Source organism: Lissotriton vulgaris, chromosome 8, assembly GCF_964263255.1.
Source record: "Lissotriton vulgaris chromosome 8, aLisVul1.2, whole genome shotgun sequence".
In the NCBI taxonomy this organism is placed as follows: Eukaryota; Metazoa; Chordata; class Amphibia; order Caudata; family Salamandridae; genus Lissotriton; species Lissotriton vulgaris.
The window spans coordinates 819111862-819131167 of NC_141696.1; positions in this window are offsets into that span (position 1 = coordinate 819111862).

Below are 19306 nucleotides of genomic sequence, written 5' to 3' on the forward strand. Positions count from 1 at the left end.
GTGACTGCCTCTGTAAGTAGCTGTATGGGTGAGTGAATTGCAGTGTAGGTGCCTGTGTGATTGAGTGATTATTTGTGCTAGTGGCGGTATAGGTGAGTGAGTGGTGTTAGTGGCTGTATGAGTGACTGAATGGATGGTTGAGTTTCTCTATAAGTGAGTGACTCCATTGTGAATGGCTGTGTTAGTGAGTGAGTGTGTAAGTGTCCATAAGAGTGAGTGAGTGGCTGTATGAGTGAGTGGTTTGGTGTATGAGTGGCTATATCAGTGTGTGAGTAGCTGTATGAGTGAATGAGTGGCTGTGTGAGTAGGTTTATGAGTAAATGAGTTAGTGTGTGACCTGCTCTATGAGTGAGATATGGGCATGTGACTGATTGTATGACTGAGTGACTGGCTGCAAGAGTAGCTGTATGGGTGAGTGAATGTCTGTGTGAGTGCTTGTATGATTGAGTGAGTGGTCATATGGAGACGGTGGCAGTGTCTCCCGGACCCGCTGCTGCACCTGTGAGTACCACCAGAGTGTTTCTAGCGACATTGTTTGGGCTGCGAGAAGCATTATAATCATAGTGGACAGATTTTAAATAGTCGCTTGTTTTAATTTACCTGACAGTTTAACGAGTCCTTTAAATCCTGCATTCTCTCCCATTCAACTTGCTCGCCTGGGCTCGATATTGCAGCCTGCCCGCCCCGGTCCGACTCGGCAAGCAGTGCCGTTGTGCGGAGGGCGGACAGGCAAGAGCCAGGCAGCACTTCCGGTTTCGCCGGAGCTGAGGTTAGCGCTCTAGTGGCTACCTCACTCCGGGCTATTTAGCCACGCCCTTCCTACAAGAGCGCAGCGGTTGCGCGCAGGGGGCGCCTTCGAGCGCGCCTAAGAAGCGCCGAAGAAAAGCCCGTCTGCGCCCGTCCGCGACAGGACGGGGCGAGGGGCGATGGACCCTGGTCCCTCTCCACAAGCTTTCACCGGTAAGGGTAACCAATCCCTCTCCTACTCTGCCCTCACCTTACGTAGCCTTAGACCATCTACATGCTGTAGTACAGTCATACCCTGGCACCACATTGTGGGTGCTTTCTCTTGTCTTCAGTGTCGTCGCCTATCTAACATCAATGCGCCCCCCCCAGAGTCCAATACTTCTACTAAGGGTCTGAAAGGTTTTCTTTTAAATGTACGTTCCTTACCTAAACACCAACATCAGGTCTGGGACCTAATACACTCCATCCAACCAGACATATGTTTCCTCGTGGAAACCTGGTTAAAACCCCATACAATTACAGCCATTGCAATGGGGATTCCTTCTGGATATAAGATTAAACACCTAGACAGAGATATTAAAACTGGAGGCGGATTGGCAATTATATATAGGGACCATATACAATGTACTATCATTGAACAACACTCAAACTCACAATTAGAAACTCTGCTTTTTAAAATTCACCTAACTAATCATTTCACCTGGAAAGGTGCTTTGGTTTATCGACCCCCAGGAGCAAATCCTAATTTTGCACTCACCCTTCAAGAAATTTTAGCCCCACATATGAAATCTAAAGAAGATTTTTTGCTTCTAGGTGATTTTAATATACATGTAGATCAGCCAATGTTGACCGAATCCACGGCTCTAATCACAGATCTATCGAATCTGGGTTTGGAATTAAAAAATCATGGACCTACCCATGTAGGAGGACACATGCTTGATCTAATTTTCTCTAATTCCACCAAAATAAACTGTTCCCTGGCTAAAAGTATATTGTGGACAGATCACTCTTTGTTGGAATTCACGCTAACAACCCCTGCGAGACCCACAAAGAATGCTCCCTCCCCCCCTTCCTGGAGACGTCAATGGCACAAAGTTAATGCCAACACAGCTCATGAAGCTTGGACAGATCCCAACTTTATGGAATCTGATACAGCAGACATAGCTTTAGCCAAGCTGAATGAATCTATTAAAAAAGCCATCAACACTATAGCTCCCCTAAAAAGACATAAACAACATCCAGTGTCAAAACAAGAAAAATGGTATACAAAGGAATTGAGAGCAGAGAAACAAAAATGCAGACGTGCAGAGAAAGCCTGGAGGAAAACTAAATCTGAAAATAGCCGATTGATTTTTCTCAAGGCCCAATCAGAATACTACAAAAATATAAAGTTGGCGAGAAAACAACAATTAACACAACAAATAGCAGAAGCAGGCAACAGCCCTAAGGAACTCTTTAATATTCTGCAAAACTTCATAAAGCCTATGGCTTGTGAAAGTTCTGACGACTTCTCGCAGGATCTGTGCGACAAAGTCTCGTTGTTTTTTGAAGACAAAATTAACACCATTTATGAAAAAATAGTAGCAGCCAACAATATCAGCAATAATAAAACCAAAATTTGCCCTACCTCAATTCCCACCACAGACAACAAACCCTCTTTGACGTCTTTTCCTTCCATTAATCACACAGAGCTTCTTACTCTCTGTAACCATATAAAAACAGGATCCCCTAACGACCTCGTTCCAGCTAAAATGGTTGGTCCTTTGATCCCTTTATTAGGTCCCCATATACTGGAAATGGTCAACATCTCCCTTAGGACAGGCCAGGTCCCGGCAGACTGGAAAAAGGCAGTGGTGAACCCGATAAGAAAAAAGGCATCATCTCCCTGGACAGACCTATCCAACCTACGTCCCATCTCTCTCCTCCCTTACTTGGGCAAGATCACGGAGAAGCACGTGAACACCTATCTCTCCCAACACCTCGAAGCAACGGAAGGCCTGGACCATTCTCAATCTGGGTTCAGGCCGAACCACAGCACAGAATCAGCACTTCAAACAGTGACCAATAACATCAAAATGGCACTGGATGATGGTTGCTCTATGATTCTGGTGCTGCTGGATCTTTCCGCCGCTTTCGATACGGTGTCTCACAAGGTGCTTCTCCATCGCCTAAGGGAGGTGGGAATAGAGGCAGAGGCTTTGGCGTGGTTGGAGAGTTTCCTGTCTGGGCGTTCCCAAGAGGTTAGGCTGGGCTCCCATAAATCCACCCACAGGGAGCTCAATAAGGGAGTGCCACAGGGCTCCTGTTTGAGCCCCACACTCTTCAACATATATGGGGCCCCCCTTGCCAACCTAGCAAGATCTTTCGGGTTCACCCCCGTGTCGTACGCTGACGACACTCAACTCCTTTTTCCCTTTAAAAATCTTACACCTGCAATAAAAAGATCTTTTGCAGATGGCATGAGAGCCATTGCAGACTGGATGTCATCAAACTGTCTGCAGTGTAATGTCGGGAAAACCGAAGTTATGTTGTTCGGCCAAGGGATGGCACATTGGTCCTCGGACTGGTGGCCCCAAGAACTGGGTCCTGTCCCCACCCCTAAAAGCAAGGTCAGAAACCTGGGAGTATTATTTGACCAACAACTTACTTTCAAGGATCACGTCAATCAAGTAGCCGGCACCTGTTTCCGGGCCATAGGGATGCTAAGACGTGTCTTCCCCTATCTTCCGGACCACCACAGAAAAACTCTGGTGCAGGCTCCTGTTATTAGTAGGGTTGACTATTGCAATGGATTGCTCCAAGGAGCCAACGAGGAGCAACTCAAGAAATTGCAGGTTATTCAAAACACTGCAGCAAGGACTGTCATGAATGCCCCACCCAGGACACCATCCTGCCCCCTACTGACTCAGCTTCACTGGCTTCCTGTGAAGAAGCGAGTTCAGTTCAAGACCCTGTGTACCATACACAAGAGCCTAACGGGGATGGGCCCTAAGTATTTCATTGACATCTTTCAGCCCTACATCCCAGGACGCTCTTTGCGTTCCAGCAATCAGCAACTACTTAAAATACCCCGAATTAAGAAAACCAGACAAGGTGGCCGTGCACTGGCTCACACTGGACCCACACTATGGAACTCACTGCCGCCTGAACTGAGGTCCATCACCAACCATATGATGTTTAGAAAAAATCTAAAAACCTACCTGTTTCCCAGCTACTAATGGTCATTTTAGTCCCGGACACTCTTTTACTCTCACTTCCATCTGCAGTTATAGCGCGGAGATACCCCTTCGGGGGTCTAGTCTGGCGCTTTACAAGCATATAAAATAAAAATAAAATAAATAAAATATGTGAAAACTGTGTGTGTAGGTGCCTGTGTGAGTGAGGGACTGGGTGTGAGAGTATCTATGGTGAGCAGCTGGGTGTGGAATTGCCTGTATGGATTAGTGACTGGGTTGTGAGTGGCCATGTGTGTTAGTGGCTATAGGGGTGAGTGAGTAAGGGATAATTGTGTTTAAAAGTTAGTCATTGGGTGTGTAAATGGTGGTATATCTGACTGAATGGGGATGTTAAAGACTGTATGACTGGTAGTGTGAGCACTTGTATGGGTGAATAATTAACTTTGTGAGTAGCTATATGCATGAGTGAATGTGTGTGTAAGTAGCTCTATGAGTGAGTGAGTGGCTATGTCAGTGTTTGCATCAGTGTATGTCTGGGTCTCTCAGTTGCTGTATTATTGTGCATGGGTGTAATAGTGTATAGAACAGTCTGTTCCTGGGTGTATCAACGTATACACAAGAGTGTGTCTGGGTGTGTCAGTGAATGCCTGGCTATGTTACTGTATGTATCAGTGTGTAGGTAGATGGATTAGTGTATGCATGGGTGTGTGCCTCGATATGTCAGTCTATATATGAGTTTGTGTGTTTTGGTGTGTTAGTGTCAGCATCAGTATATGCCTGGGTGTGGTAATGTATAGAACAGTGTGTGAGTGAGTGTGTCACAGTCTGTATCTGTGTGAATGGATGGGTGAGTATCTATACAGGTGAGAAGTGGGTGCACGTGTGTCTGTATCATTAACTAACTGGATATTTGAGTGCCTGTACATTTGAGTAAGTGGCTTAGGGCTAGATGTAGGTAATTTGGATTTACTGATTCATAAATACCGAATGTTACCGGTTAGGTATTTATGAATCGGTAAATCCAATGTAGGTAATAATTCGGTAAAAAATACCGAATCGGTAGGATTCAGTATTTAGTGAATTGGTATTTACCGATTCGGTATTTGCCATTGATTCCTATGGGCCTGGAGGCCCATAGGAATGAATGTCAATTAGCGAATCGGTAATTACCGATTCGGTAAACCCCGAAAAATTCAAGGGTGGCAGGGTGTCACTTTGACACCCTGTTGCACCCCTGATTAGTGCGTGTGTGCCATGTGGCACACATACATGCCCTTAGGGCATGTATGTGTGCCACATGGCACAGATGTAAATGCACATATTTGCATTTACATAGGAATTCCTTATTTACCACCAACTAATAGTTGGTGGTAAATAACAAATCCTTAAAGCCCTGTAGCACTGTTTACAGTGCTACCTACATTACAAAATACAGATTCGGTAATTTTACTGAATCGGTAATTTTACCGAATCGGTAAAATTACCGAATCGGTAAAATTACCGAATCGGTAAAATTACCGGTTTGGTAACACTTCTGAATCTGGATTTTTTCATTCCCTACATCTCATTATCCAAATACCGGTCGGTAACGGCCGAAACTCGGTATTTTCGGCCATTACCGACCTGTATTTGGATACCTACATCTGGCCCTAAGTCAGTGCCTGTATAATATTGAATATGTATAGCAGTAGCTGTATAAGTAACTGACTGGCTGGGTTAATAGCTGTTTAGGTAAGTAAATTAGTGTAAGCGTCACTGTTTACAGGAGTGAGTGGATGTCTTTTTAGCTGTATAAGTGACTGATTGGGTGTATCAGTAGTTACATGGGAAAGTGACTGAGTATGTTACTGATTGTATGCATGACTGACTGGTACTGTGTAGGTGGCTGAGTGTATGTTTTAGTAGATGTATGAGTAAGTAACTAAGTATGTGAATATCTGCATGGGTAAGCAAGATCATGTAGTAGTAGAGGTAAGTGAGACACAGTGTTAGTAACTGTCAGTGAGTTACTGGGTGAGTGTTGATTGGATAGATGAGTGACTGGGTGGTTGAGTTGTGTAATCAGTGTGTCTGTGTGAGTAACTATATAAGACTCTAGCTTGAAAGCATTTACAAGCTGAAACTGTACAATTTCTTGGTAAAACTCTTTTCTGCAGAAATCTCCTCCCTCATATGTTTCATCTCTGTTTTCTCTGATTTTTTTTTATATATGAAGTCATGTAGCGAGCAACAGCGATCGAGTTGTCTGAAGCAAACTGTAGATCCTTATTTGCATTCCACATCTTCAGAATCACATAGTTGTAGTCATTAATATACTTCAAAGCCTCTGTTCTTCTGAGGTTATATGTATTTTTGGTGATTTCCGTGTCAGTGTATGTCTGACTGCAGACAAAAAGTTGATCACTCTTCCTTCAGAAATGACAGGTTGTGGGAATCCAAAATGACATATTGTGCAAAATATTCCTTTGCATCTCTATTTTTGACTATAGTATTTCCCACATCTATAAGTTTGAAAGCATAGAACTTGTTGTCTCAAGCTCTTTTCACCACTGTCTTTAGGGATGGGGCATGTGATATATTATTGTATGAAAGACAAGACACACTCATCACTGTCTGTTCCAAATTTCGGTGCATCTTTTATCTATAACAGCATGTGAATATTTGGAGCACCTACAGCTTGGTACTCTTTACGCCCCCAACAAAAAAAACAGTTACTTCACTAAGTGGAGGATTTGTTTTGTTGCAGATGAAAGACATCATTGCTTGAAACCTGTGGTTTGAATATCTGCAAACATTTGCAGGATCCAACTAGCAAAGTTCTCCAGCTGTCTTCCCTTTGATGTCCATTATTATTGAGATTGTTTCTTGCAAAAATTCAAAGAGGTCATCCCATGCATACTCAGCACAACTGAGTGGTAGAAACCATATAGGTATTCCTAGATTTCGCAGCATATGTTTCAGTTCATCATGACAACAATACCAATACTTGTTAGTGTCATGTTGGCACACCATCAACTTAATCAAGTTGTAGTCTAGGTTTTCATCTTTTCCCAGAACTTTGTCAACAGATTCCCTTGCTGTGAGGTTTTGCAGATATACTCCTGTCTTGAGAACGTGGTATACTTGACAGGTTAGTCCTGAAAAGTCGTACTCTCAGATAATTGATTAAATAAATTGGGAAGATACTGGCAAAACCTAGAGTCTTCTGAATTTAGTCTAATTGTTCTGTACTCGGATGCTGGTATTTGTATAGGCTGGTCATCATATCTACGATATACTCTAGTGGGAAATAGATGTGGAAAACAGCAAGCTTCTAAACTTTTCTCACACACACTCAAGGAGGTTCTTTTGTTTCTTTCATTTGGAAGACAACAATATCATCACCAATCATCAGAATTCAGAGGATGAATACTATAGTGTTCATGAATTTCTTCTGATCTGGATAGAACCACCTTCTCAATCTGACCTCTTGATGGAGATGTGTCATCCTCCATATGTGTTATATCTTGAAGAACATCTATATTTGTATAATAAAGATTATTTTGTACCAAATATAATGTTGCTTTTAAAGAAAAGAAAATCGACTAACTCCTGCCATATTTTTTTGCTCTTGGTAAGGACACCCTTGACTAGAATAATAAGAGCGTCCTCAAAATGTCTCTGCACCCCTACAGTTTTAATATTCTGCTTCAAATATAATGGGACGTACACAGCTCTAACTTTAAGACCTTTCTGTAACTTTGTTGGAGGTGACTTACCTGTCTTTGGTCCATACAAATTATAGCTTGGAATGAATTTATAGGTTTTATTAGAATTGACTTATAAACATTCAAATCTTTAAGTTCGTGTGGGATCAATACTAATTCTAACTTGTTATGGCCTGCTCTAGCTAGCATTTTATTATCCTCCAACTTATCATAACAGTACTTACATACAATTTGTCGTGTGAAACAATCAAAGCACTCTTCTACAGAAAAATAAGCTGCAATTTCTTGCCACTTATCTGTGTTCTCTTCTTTTTTTCCTGAAGCGACAAGAACATAATGAGTTTGACTTTTGTAATGAGTGTGTCAACAACGTTTACAAACACAGTTCGGTTTCTCTGAACAAACTGTGTTGAACTTTGTAATCACTTCTCGAACGTTATCAACACTAATACCTGTGTTCTGTCCCTCTACACCAGCAGGTACCAAGTCCTCATTTCTCCTACACTCCTGTTCAGGATAAAAGAAACGAAACTGAACATCATCGCCAACTTTTTCTACCTCTGCCATTGTAATATACAAAACAGCTCTATTCATTTCTCCTAAACATAGCAAAGGAGTTTTGACAGAGCAAAGCCTCCTAACTAAAGTTCACATTTTAGAATGGTGACCAGCTAACATTCTGAAGTAATCAAAGGTGTTTTGGCACACTTTCTTTGATAGACATGCTAGTGAATATCCCTGTAAATTAGTATGTCAAGTAGCTCATGGGGACATTGTCGTTTTCTCCAAGTTAGCATGAGCTCTGCAGACAGTGCGCGGCTTTGCCAACGTTACTACATGCTTTATTTTTGCAAATACTTTTTCCTTTTCACATGAGAACTGCCTGCTGTGTTCACTTTTTGCCAGTTCCTGGGCTTTAGTCTGAACATTGATTGTGAGGTCGATAAACAATGCCCCTTGTTATTCTGTTCTGGTAAGGCCCCAGCACCTAGACAAAACATACCAATGCAGCTGTAGTTTGAAACTCATACTTTGGTTTTATGGGGATACATGCATAGAGGGAGAGACACTTGGAGAGGGACCTTTCCAGGGAGAAGAATGAGACAGCACCTATGATGTAGAACTGCCATCCATAGTCTGAGGTATGGGGTCTGCAGACAAAACCCATATATCTTCCAATATATAATAATACAGTTTCCAAGCAATGGGAAGGAGATTAGGCTATATTGTCTTTTTTTTTAAGGACATCTCCTTCCATGATTTATGGACTAGCTGCTATGCTGACAGTATTTGTATTATTCATTTTCGTGCTTGTTGTGGCACATATACAGCATGTTAGAGCACATTAGTTAAAATAAATATTTTAAACTGGTTTGTGTCTCTGTCAGATTTTATTGTGGACAGGTACAAGAGCGCACGCGAAAGGGTGAGTCTTGTAACCGCAAGTCCTGAGAGATTCGGGAGTGTTGTGTTCTGGGATGTCTTATCACTTCTTTCTCTGTGAGTGAGTAGGAAGGCAAGTGAGACACTATAGCTAGTCGGTTCATGGGTACTAAGGTGGTAGGATGACTCAGTCCCTACTCACTAAGGTCCCATAATCCTACACATTGGTTCTGTTCTTGGGCATAATCCCTGCAACAAGTACACTTCCTTAATTTGCATAAATCTAATCCTAGCAAAATGCCTATTTTCTGTTTCACACTTTTGCATGGAAAGTTATGTAAGAAACCTCTTAATATATCTATAGATTCCTGTTAAATGCTGCAAACACTGCTACAATTCCATTTATATAAAAGGGCCTGTCTAGACCTTCAATGTACCACTTCAACTATCATTCCCTTTACATTTCTAGCTCCCATCACCTCTTTTGCAATAGGAGTACCACGCTTTAATTCATAACATCGTCCAGATTCTTCAACTGCATGCACTAATGTGTTTTCTTGGAAATAGCTTTATTCTTTAAAGAAAGGCTGAGTACTCGAAGTGAGTCCCCATTCACCGCTAAAAACCTTTTTTTAAGAGTTACTTCTATTGACAAATCTTTTCTTTTCCTCATTGAGAACACTTTTTTTCCAGTACCCGATTCTGTTTAGAATCGAAATAAATAGCTTCCTTTTCAGAGCAGAGGCCTTATCAACTACAGCCGCTACGCATTCCTTTTGTCTGCATGCTTCTCTAACTCTTTCATACTTCTTCATAGTTCATTGTAGATTCTGAATTACTCTGCTATGGAACATTCTAACTTTGATTTCCTTAAACTGCCTCTGTCTTCTGGTTAATCTCTCTTTTTAATTTATTTTTAATTTATTTTTTATTTTCACAGTTCAGCAAAGGAGAATTACAACCAAAACAAAGTTTACAACCATAATACAAATAAATAAATAATATAGTATAAAAAATATAAGAATATGCAAAACGAAAAAAAAAAAAAAAAAAACAAGGGCCTAGCGTCATACATTCGTATACGGAGAGAAGACTCCCCATATATACTCTCCTAATTTTCATTTCCTGGTTCCCTCTATAGAATACAAGCTTGTTTCTAAATGAACTAAATTGCACATTTTCATACACCAAAACTCAAACCTTGGGGGATCAGGACAAAGCCACTCAGAGGCTATGCATAATCGAGCCACAGTCATTGCCACAAATAAAAAATACAGCTGTTAATAAAAAAAATATCCTTTGTTAACAGCTTGCCCAATCCCTAAAAGCATTAGAGGTGGTGTAATAGTAAATGGTGCTCTCAGCTTTTTTGTATGATTTTTTTACTCTTCATATCATGTACTTTTTGTCCTTTCTTAGTTGATCTCAATGTATGTTTTTATTTACTTTATTTTGCTGACTTTCCAGTGTCCTTATGCTTTTTTCTTAGTTCTCTTACCAGCAACTCTTTTCTCTTTCAACACTTTCTCTTTATTTTTCCTCTTTTGTTTCTCAATTGTGAGGAGATAGTATTCTTGCTTCTGTTTCTTTTTTCTCTCACTCTTTGATGGCATTGTAGCTGTCTGGATTTAACTAGAAATTGATGCAAGAAAAGAAAATGAGCACATTTACCTTTTAATTATGTACTATCAGATTACATATTTTAAGTATCTAACTACCAACAGTTGTCTTATTATAATATAGCTAACATTACTCTATTCATTTTCATATTTATGTCTCTACATGTTTGGCTGTGTCACTGTATGCATTAGTCTCTCACTGGGACTACTACCATATCCATACTGTGTTCCTGTGTATCTACCCAGTTTAAGGACTACTTGTCTGGATGTGTTACTAGGTTCTGTCAGTACTTCGCTACATATCTGAGGAACTGTAGGAGTCAAACTGTAGAAGGGGTATCAGATGTTTAAGTAAGTGTGCCAGTATGTGATTGTCTGATTTACTAACTCTAACACTCTCTAAATGTGTATGTAAGTGGCAGAACAAATTACTGAGTGCCTGTGCTGGTAAATACATGATTATATAAGTGTATCTGCAACTGCCTTTGATAGTGCTGAATACATAACTAGTTTCTGAACACGTGACTGAATGTTTAAGTGTTCTGCGCAGTCTGAATGGGTAAGAGAGAGTGTCTATGCTTTTGAAAACATGTATGTCACTTGCATTATGGTTGGCACAATCTATGTAGTACTTGCCATGGGGGTCTGCAACTGCACAAGTAACTTAGTGAAACTTATAAACACAAAGTACCGTGCTTTAAGGCATATGTGGGGGTGAGATGCACACCTTTGTACTCTTGTTTTCTCAGTCTTTTATAACTCTGTTTATCTGCTTCAGACCTATTATGGCGTGCAATGTGAGGTACGCGCTCCGTCCAATTGCGCTTGCGAATTAGAAACGAATATACGGGGACCCAGTTAGATCCCTTTACACGCAGCACAGCCTTGCCTGTCGCTCCAATGAATCCAATAAATCAAGTTTATCAATATATATTCTTCAATTTATGTACTCTTCAATACTATTCCTTTTCTTCTTTTTCCATTTTTAATCGATGTATTTTATCCATGCCCTAGTTTGCTCCAAGAATAATTACAAACAGGAGGTGTTTCCACATGTCATGACTTTATTTACAAATGCACCCAATGCATTTCAGGAAAAAGGATTTCCCTTTGTCAGGGGTATCTATAAAAAAAACATAAACGCAGTACCATTAGTTTTTGAAATATTTACCACTTTACATCTATGCACAAACGTTATGCCTTTCATGATGCTTCTCAATGACCTAATGAACTGTATTTATCTATCAGTAGCACCGCATGCACTTAAAAACTCGACTTCAACTTTCATCATGGTTCACATGTTAATAAAAACTGAAGCCTCAATTCGATTTCACCGTGTCTTTGAGAGAAAGACACAGCATATCTCTTTACATTCTTAGAATACTGCCATTGTCCCCATTAACCTCATGTCAGTCCTGAAGCTTTAGTCCCCCAGATTAATTGTGAGTGCGCTTACCGTGACAGACATAACCTTAAAAACATTAGTCAGAGACCAGAGTTTACTCCATTTCTGAATTTCTTAATTGTTATGACGAGCGCCTCTGCACATCTTCATTCACTGTGGCTTTTTAAACAAATGCACTGCCCTGCCACCGTGTGTAGCTCCCCCCATGCCTTCAGGTGTGCAGTCACTTAACTGACAGTTTAAACATAAAAATGTAGCACTCTCACTTTAATGAAAGATCAACTGTAAAATTACGATTCCCAGAATGCTGTATCTGTGTTCTAACACGAGAACATTATACTTTTACTCTCCCCACTTCAATGCATGTAGTTTTCAATAATAATTAATTAAAACATGTGAACTCAACCAAACACTCCTAATGAGGTTAACCAAAATACAATTAGGTAACGTGTCATCTGTCATGTCTCACGCTAAATCCAAACATCCTGCCTCCCAATATAAAAACACAAAAAGTCTCTTGCGTCTTGGTGTTATTCCCATGTTTCTTGTTGCTTCTATCTGGAACCAACACTCCTGTGTGGATGGAAAATCTTACCATGGTTGGTATTGCCAATTTCCTACTTTTAATGTTCATCAATGTCTTGGACCGTGGGTGCAATCTCGCCGTTTTGGACGGACAAATTCATACAATGTACATATGTGGTGGTGAGAGGCACACCTTTGTACTCTTGTTTTATCCGTTTTTTTAACTCTGTTCATCTGAGCGTTTGGTTGAGTTCCCATGTTTTAATTAATTATTTTTCAAAACTACATAGCTTTGAAGTTTGGAGAGTAAAAGTATAATGTTCTCATGTTAGAACACAGATACAGCATTTTGGACCCCTGAGACCAAAGTAGGTCTCAGGGGTCTTGATGTCCCTGGATGGGTGCTTGCTTCCTGGGCAGTTGAAGTCTGGAGTGGACATGGCTCTTGTTGGTCCTGGTGTCTGCAAACCTGTTGGGGGGGACACATCTACCTATTTGGAGCTGGTGCACTACTTTTGGTCCAGGTGCTGTATCGTAGTCGTCGGGGAGCAGTAGTCGCTAAGACAGGAATCTGCAGTTCGGTGCCTGTTGTCGCAGGAGAGCAGGGCCTCTGCTCCAAGGGAGGTTCTTTGGCAATTTGTTGAAGACGGTAGATGCTCCAGGGATCTTGGAGTCCTCACAATTGGCAAAGCGAGGCAGCACACCCTGATGGTCAAGACCTTGAAACAGCAGGCAGGGTTTGGCGCCAATTTTTCTGCAGCAGGGCTTCAGTTCTCCAGGAACAGCTCTTTTTGGTCCATTTCGTCTTTGTGTCCATTGAATCTAAGGTTGAAGGTCCAGGAATGCCACCTTAATACTAAATTTAGGGACGTTAAAGGGAGTGAAAGGTAGTAGCTAATGGGCTACCAACCTTTAGGGTGCCTACACCCTCTAAGTGACCACTTCTTGTGGGAAGGGGCACTACTCCAGCCCTGATATGTTATTTTCCTGCCACTTCAAAATGGAGGATTTGGAAAAGTAATGTCCACACCACTTGCCCCACCTTAGGGGTGGTGCTGGCTGAATGTGGGCACACGTCCTTATCTTATTAATCTTCCCGCCTGTCCTCACACCAAATGTGGAGCAGGACAGGGGAGTTGGCATCCCCCACTATCTGGGGAAGCCTGGGTTGCACTTCAGATGTGCCAGTGCCTTTGAAGCTTCCCGCTCTTTAAGACCATTCTAGCCTGAATGAGGAGTGAAGCACTTCTGCCCAGAGCAGGCTTTGTTTTGGGGCCTCTGAAAGCACAGGCTTTTACCCCATGAGGTCAGAAACATGTCTGGTGGTGACATGCTGGCTATGACTAACCACAGACCACACCAGTGCTTGGTAGGTTTTCACGGGACCCTCTAAAGGGTCTCCTGTGTGCATTTGTTAATAAACAAAACACTTGCATCAGTGAGGAGTTAAGACAAGATGTTTGGTACAAAACATCTTAGGGTACAGTGAAGCCTTCATGGAGCTAGGAAACGCATAATGACTAGTATCCAGCACGTGTACTCTCTATCGCTTCCCTGTACACTTACAATTTCCAATACTGGCTCAGATACTACAGGGTCATATCTGCTCATGCAGATTTATCCACACATGTGATATAGTGCACCCCTCATTAGGGCTATAAGGCCTGCAGTTTGGGTGACTTTCCTATACCTCATGCTGTGTATGGGAGCATGGTACACAGGGCCTTGTACCATGTCGACTCTTCGTTTTTCTCTGCACCAAGACACTCAGCCGGCAATGGCAGTTTGAATAGTCTTGGTGAGGGGTCTCTGGGGTGGCACAATTGGTGCTGCAGCCCTAGACGACCTTCTTCAGTCTCAATGTCCTAGGTACCAGGGATATCATTGACTAGGAACTTATAGGGGTTGCTGAAGTTGTGCTAATTGTGGTACAGTTTTGGGAAAGAGATCTGGCACTAGGAATCTGGTTAGCAGGGGCCCAGTGCACTTACAGTTTGAATTCACATCAGCAATCAAGCAAAAAGTGGGGGCTAACATGCCAAAAGAGGCACTTTCCTACATGACCCCCAAACAAAAGAGGATCAAACTAACTTTTCCCTAGAGAGTCTTTATCGTCTGAGTGGAAGAACCTGGAACCACCATCTGCATTGGCATGGTCAGTCCCAGGTCAGTGTTCCACTGTAAAATTCATTCCTTGTAGGGAAATGGACCACCATAACAGTTTGGGGTTTTCTCCTTTCATCTGCATGAGCCATATGAGATGTCTATGGTTGGTTTGGACAAAGAAGTGAGAAACATGTATGGTCTAAGCTTCTTCAGGGATCAAACCACAGTAAAGGCTTCCCTCTCAATGGCACTCCAACACTGCTCTCTGGGGAGAAGCCTCCTGCTTATGAAATCGACAGGTTGGTCATGACCATCATCATTGGTCTGGTATAGGACCGTTCCTATACCATGTTCAGCTGCATCTGTCTGAACTATAAACTGCTTGGTATAATCAGGGGCTTTCAGAATGGGTGCTTAGCACATTGCTACCTTCAGGGTGTCAAAAGCTCCTTGACAGCTCACCGTCCAGTTAACCTTTTTGGGCATTTTCCTGGAGGTAAGTTCTGTGAGGGTGGATCACAAAGGACCCATATCCCTGCACTAACCTCCTGTAGTACCCCGTCAAGCCAAGTAATGCCCTCACTTGAGTCTGGGTGGTTGGAGCTTCCCATTCCAGAATGGTCTGAATTTTGGGTTGTAGGGGCTGAACTTGGCTTTCACCCACAAGGTAGCCCAAGTATACAACCTTGCCCTGCCCTATGTGGCAATTAGTTGCCCTGAGAGTGAGGCCTGCACTCTGAAGTGCCTGCGGGACCTTCCCAAGGTGGGTCAGATAATCCTGTCAGGTGGAACTAAAGACAGCAAAATCAACCAGATATGCTGCACTAAACGATTCCAATCCAGCAAGGACTTTATTCACCAACCTCTGGAAGGTGGCATTCTTCAATCCAAAGGGCATCACAATAAACTAGAAGTGCCCATCTGAGGTTGAGAATGCTGACTTCTCCTTTGCTCCAGGGGTCAGAGCTATCTTCCAGGACCCTGATGTGAGATCAAAAGTACTCAGTCATTTGGCTGCCTCACTCTGTCAATTCATTCATCAGCCCTAGTAATTGGATGTGCGTCCGTTTTTATGACTACATTGGGGCCCTATTGTCCATACAAAATGTAATTTCTATCTTTTTACCCTGGGAATGAGGCTTGGTGACTAAAATAATAGGCTGGCCCAGGGGCTCTCCTAGGATTCAATGACACCCAATTTCTGCATCTTGCTTACTTCAGCCTTGATGCTCACCTTGACATGGTCAGACTGCATGTAGATTTTATTTTTGGCAGGTTGGCTGTCACCAGTGTCCACATCATATGTACACCAGTCAGTCAGACCAGGAGTCAGGTAGAAGAGCTCAGCAAACTGATTTAGTACTTGCTTCCAATCAGTCTGCTGTTGGTCAGTGAGGATGCCTGACAGGAACACTCCTTCAACTGACCCATTTTTAGGGTTGTGAGAGAGTATGACCCTTTTGTGGTTCTTACATGTGCCAAGGTCGACCAAATAGGTGTCCTCCCCATTTTGTTCAAGGATAGGGTAGGGCCCATTACATTTGTCCTGGAGAGCCATAGGAGCCACAGGCTCCAAAACCCACACCTTCTGCCCTGTTTGGAACTCCACCATGGACGCTTTTTGGTCATACCAAAGCTTCTAGAGCTCTAGGCTGGCCTCAAGGTTTTTGTTGGCTTTTTCATGTACTCAGCCATCCAGGAATGAAGGCCAAGTATATAATCAACAATATCCTGCTTAGGTTCTTTGAGAGGTCTATACCATCCTTCCTTGATAAGACAGAGTGCTCCCCTTACAGGCTGTCCAAACTGAAGGTCAAAGGGGAATACCATACTCCCTCCTTTGGCACCTCTCTATAAGCAAAAAGCAGGCATGGTAGTAACATATCCCATCTCCTTCTGAGTTTTTCAGGGAGTCCACCAATCATCTCTTGTAGGGTCTTGTTAAACCTTCAACAAGCCCATTTGTCTGCGGATGGTATGTGGTAGTGACTCCACTCTCATACTCAGTCCATATGTGCTTTAAGTTTGCAGACATTTGTACCTCTGTCTGATAACACCTCCTTAGGAAACCCTACCCTAGTAAAGATACCAAGGAGGGCAGTGGCTGTCCTTAGGGGAATTACTTCAGGATACCTGATGGCATGATCCACTACCACCAGGAGAAATCAGTTTCCTGATGCTGTTGGAGGGCCAGGGACCAACAATGTCAATCCCCACCCTCTCAAAGGCTACCCCAACCACTAGGGGTATAATTAAGGGGGCCTCTAGGTGGCTACCTGTCTTGCCACTGGCTTGACACATGGCACAGGAGGTACAACTCTCCACCTTCTGAGACATTGATGGTCAATAGAAGTGGTTCACCAATCCACTCCACGTTTTGGTCTGGCCGAGATACCCACCTAGGCGAATGGCATGGACCAGTGCTAGGAGAAAAGCTCTAACCTGCTGAGGTACCACCATTCTCCTAGTGGCATCAGGTTTGGGGCCTCTGGCCTCAGTGTATAGGAGTCCCTCCTCCCAATAGATCCTGTGGGAACCACGGACACTGTTCCTTTCCTGATCAGAAGCTTGCTGCCTCAGACTTTCTAGAGTGGGACAGGTTATCTGCCCATGGCACACATCTTCCCAAGAGCTCTGCAGTGTAAGGTCCAAACACCTGGGGCTCAGTTCCCTATGGAGCTGACAAGTCTTCTTTTTACGGAAAAGGGACTTGATCTGGCGTCTGAATAGAAGCTGGCTTCTCAGACTGTGTGTCCCTTCTCCTGGAAGGTTGGTCCATACTTTCAGGCTCCAACACTTTTTTTTTTTTGTAAAATTTTTATTTTGAATAACAGAGGAAAACAAACATAGGGCTGCGGAGGTGCCGCACAATACCCCACACAGGGGGCAAAATCAGAAGTCATAAAGCATTAGCGTCCCAAGACAACATAAGCATATCCAGTCCGAGAACAAAGAATCAGGTATCTAAAACAGTAGTGCAAAAGGCTCGGAAAGCCTGTCAACTGGGCCAGTACAGTACAGATAGTCAATATATTAACAGGCCGGCCCCCGATCCTGCATATCCAGGCAAGCAGGCTATGTACCCAGGTAATAACACCTCCACAGCCCTGAAAACCAGTACATTAAACTCCCCCCCTCCCCCTCCCCCCCAAGGTGGTGACTCCATCCATACCAACACTCATACCCTCAACCATACTAGACTTGAAAGAGGTGTAGTGACCGCAAAGAAGCAGGACATACAGCCGAAGGTAGCCCCTTAGAGAGGAAAGTAACCAAAGGACCCAACTGATACTGGAAATTCTTGAATTGGCCAAGGAAAATGTCCGCCACTCTTTCCATGCTTAGCAACCTCCAGAGTCGCGCGTGCCACAAAGAGATCGCCGGAGCTTCTTTCTTTTTCCAGGCAGCGGCCAACGTGAGCTTTGCAGCTCCGAGACATAGCCACAAAATCTTTTTATCCGCCCTGGTCTGATACTCAAGTCCAGGTTCACGCAATCCTAACAAGACAGAGGCCATGGAGTCCTCAATGGGATAAGCAAGGATGTCCCTGATGTGCGAGAGAATTTCCTCCCAGTACGGTCGGATCACCGGGCAATCCCACCAGATGTGGCGGAAGTCCCCGAGAAATCCGCATCCCCTCCAGCATTTATCGGAGGTGGCCGGATAGATGCGGTGGAGCCTGGTCGGGCACATATACCATTGCATGACCGTCTTGAGGTGAGCCTCCCTCAAATGTAGTGAGTGGTTAAATGTTGTCAAGTCCCGCCAAAGCGCCGACCACTCTATATCCGAGACATCTCTCCCCAGCATCTCTTCCCATTGCCCCATATAGCGAGGCCGAGGCGCCATTGTCGATTTAAGCAGAAGCTGATACAGAAAGGAGATGGCCCCCTTCATGGCAGATGTCCGTAGTATGAAAGCCTCAAAGGGCGATGGTGGTCTCGTAGCCACCTCCAATATCCCAGGCGACGTGGCCCAGTGAAGCAGCTGAACATGACGAAATTGCTCAGACCGGGGGACTCCATAATCCCTCATACAATTAGCAAAAGTGAGGGTGTCCTGACCATGAAACAGATGGGTCAAGGCTCTGCAGCCTCCCTCCCTCCATACGTCAAAGGGCCCCTCATGAAGTGCCGGCGGGAAGGCCGGGTTGAAGTGCAAGGGCGTGAAGGGCGAGGGGAATGTAGTCCAGCGGTCGTCCGTGGCGAGTGTATCCCAAACCTTCAACGTCGTACTCGTAGGAGTACTAATATACGCGTTGAGGGGGCGGTCCTTTTTTGGCTTCCAAGCCAAGTCCCATATCGACCTGCCAGCCACGCTCCGGTCCATATGCAGCCAATGTTTTTCCGATGTTTGCTGCGACCACTCCACCAACACTCTCAGCTGTGCCGCTTTGTAATAGAGCGGCAGATCAGGAAGCCCCACTCCACCCTCGGACCTCGGCTGATGTAAGACTGCAAAGGAAAATCGCGCCTGACCCCCTTGCCATACGAATCGCATTATCTGAGTCTTGAGCCGCCGAAAAAAATCGCCGTCCAAGGGGATAGGCAGTGCTTGAAACAAATACAGATATTTAGGTAGGAGAACCATCTTAATGGCATGGATTCTGCCCAGCCAGGACAAAAATTTAGGTTTCCA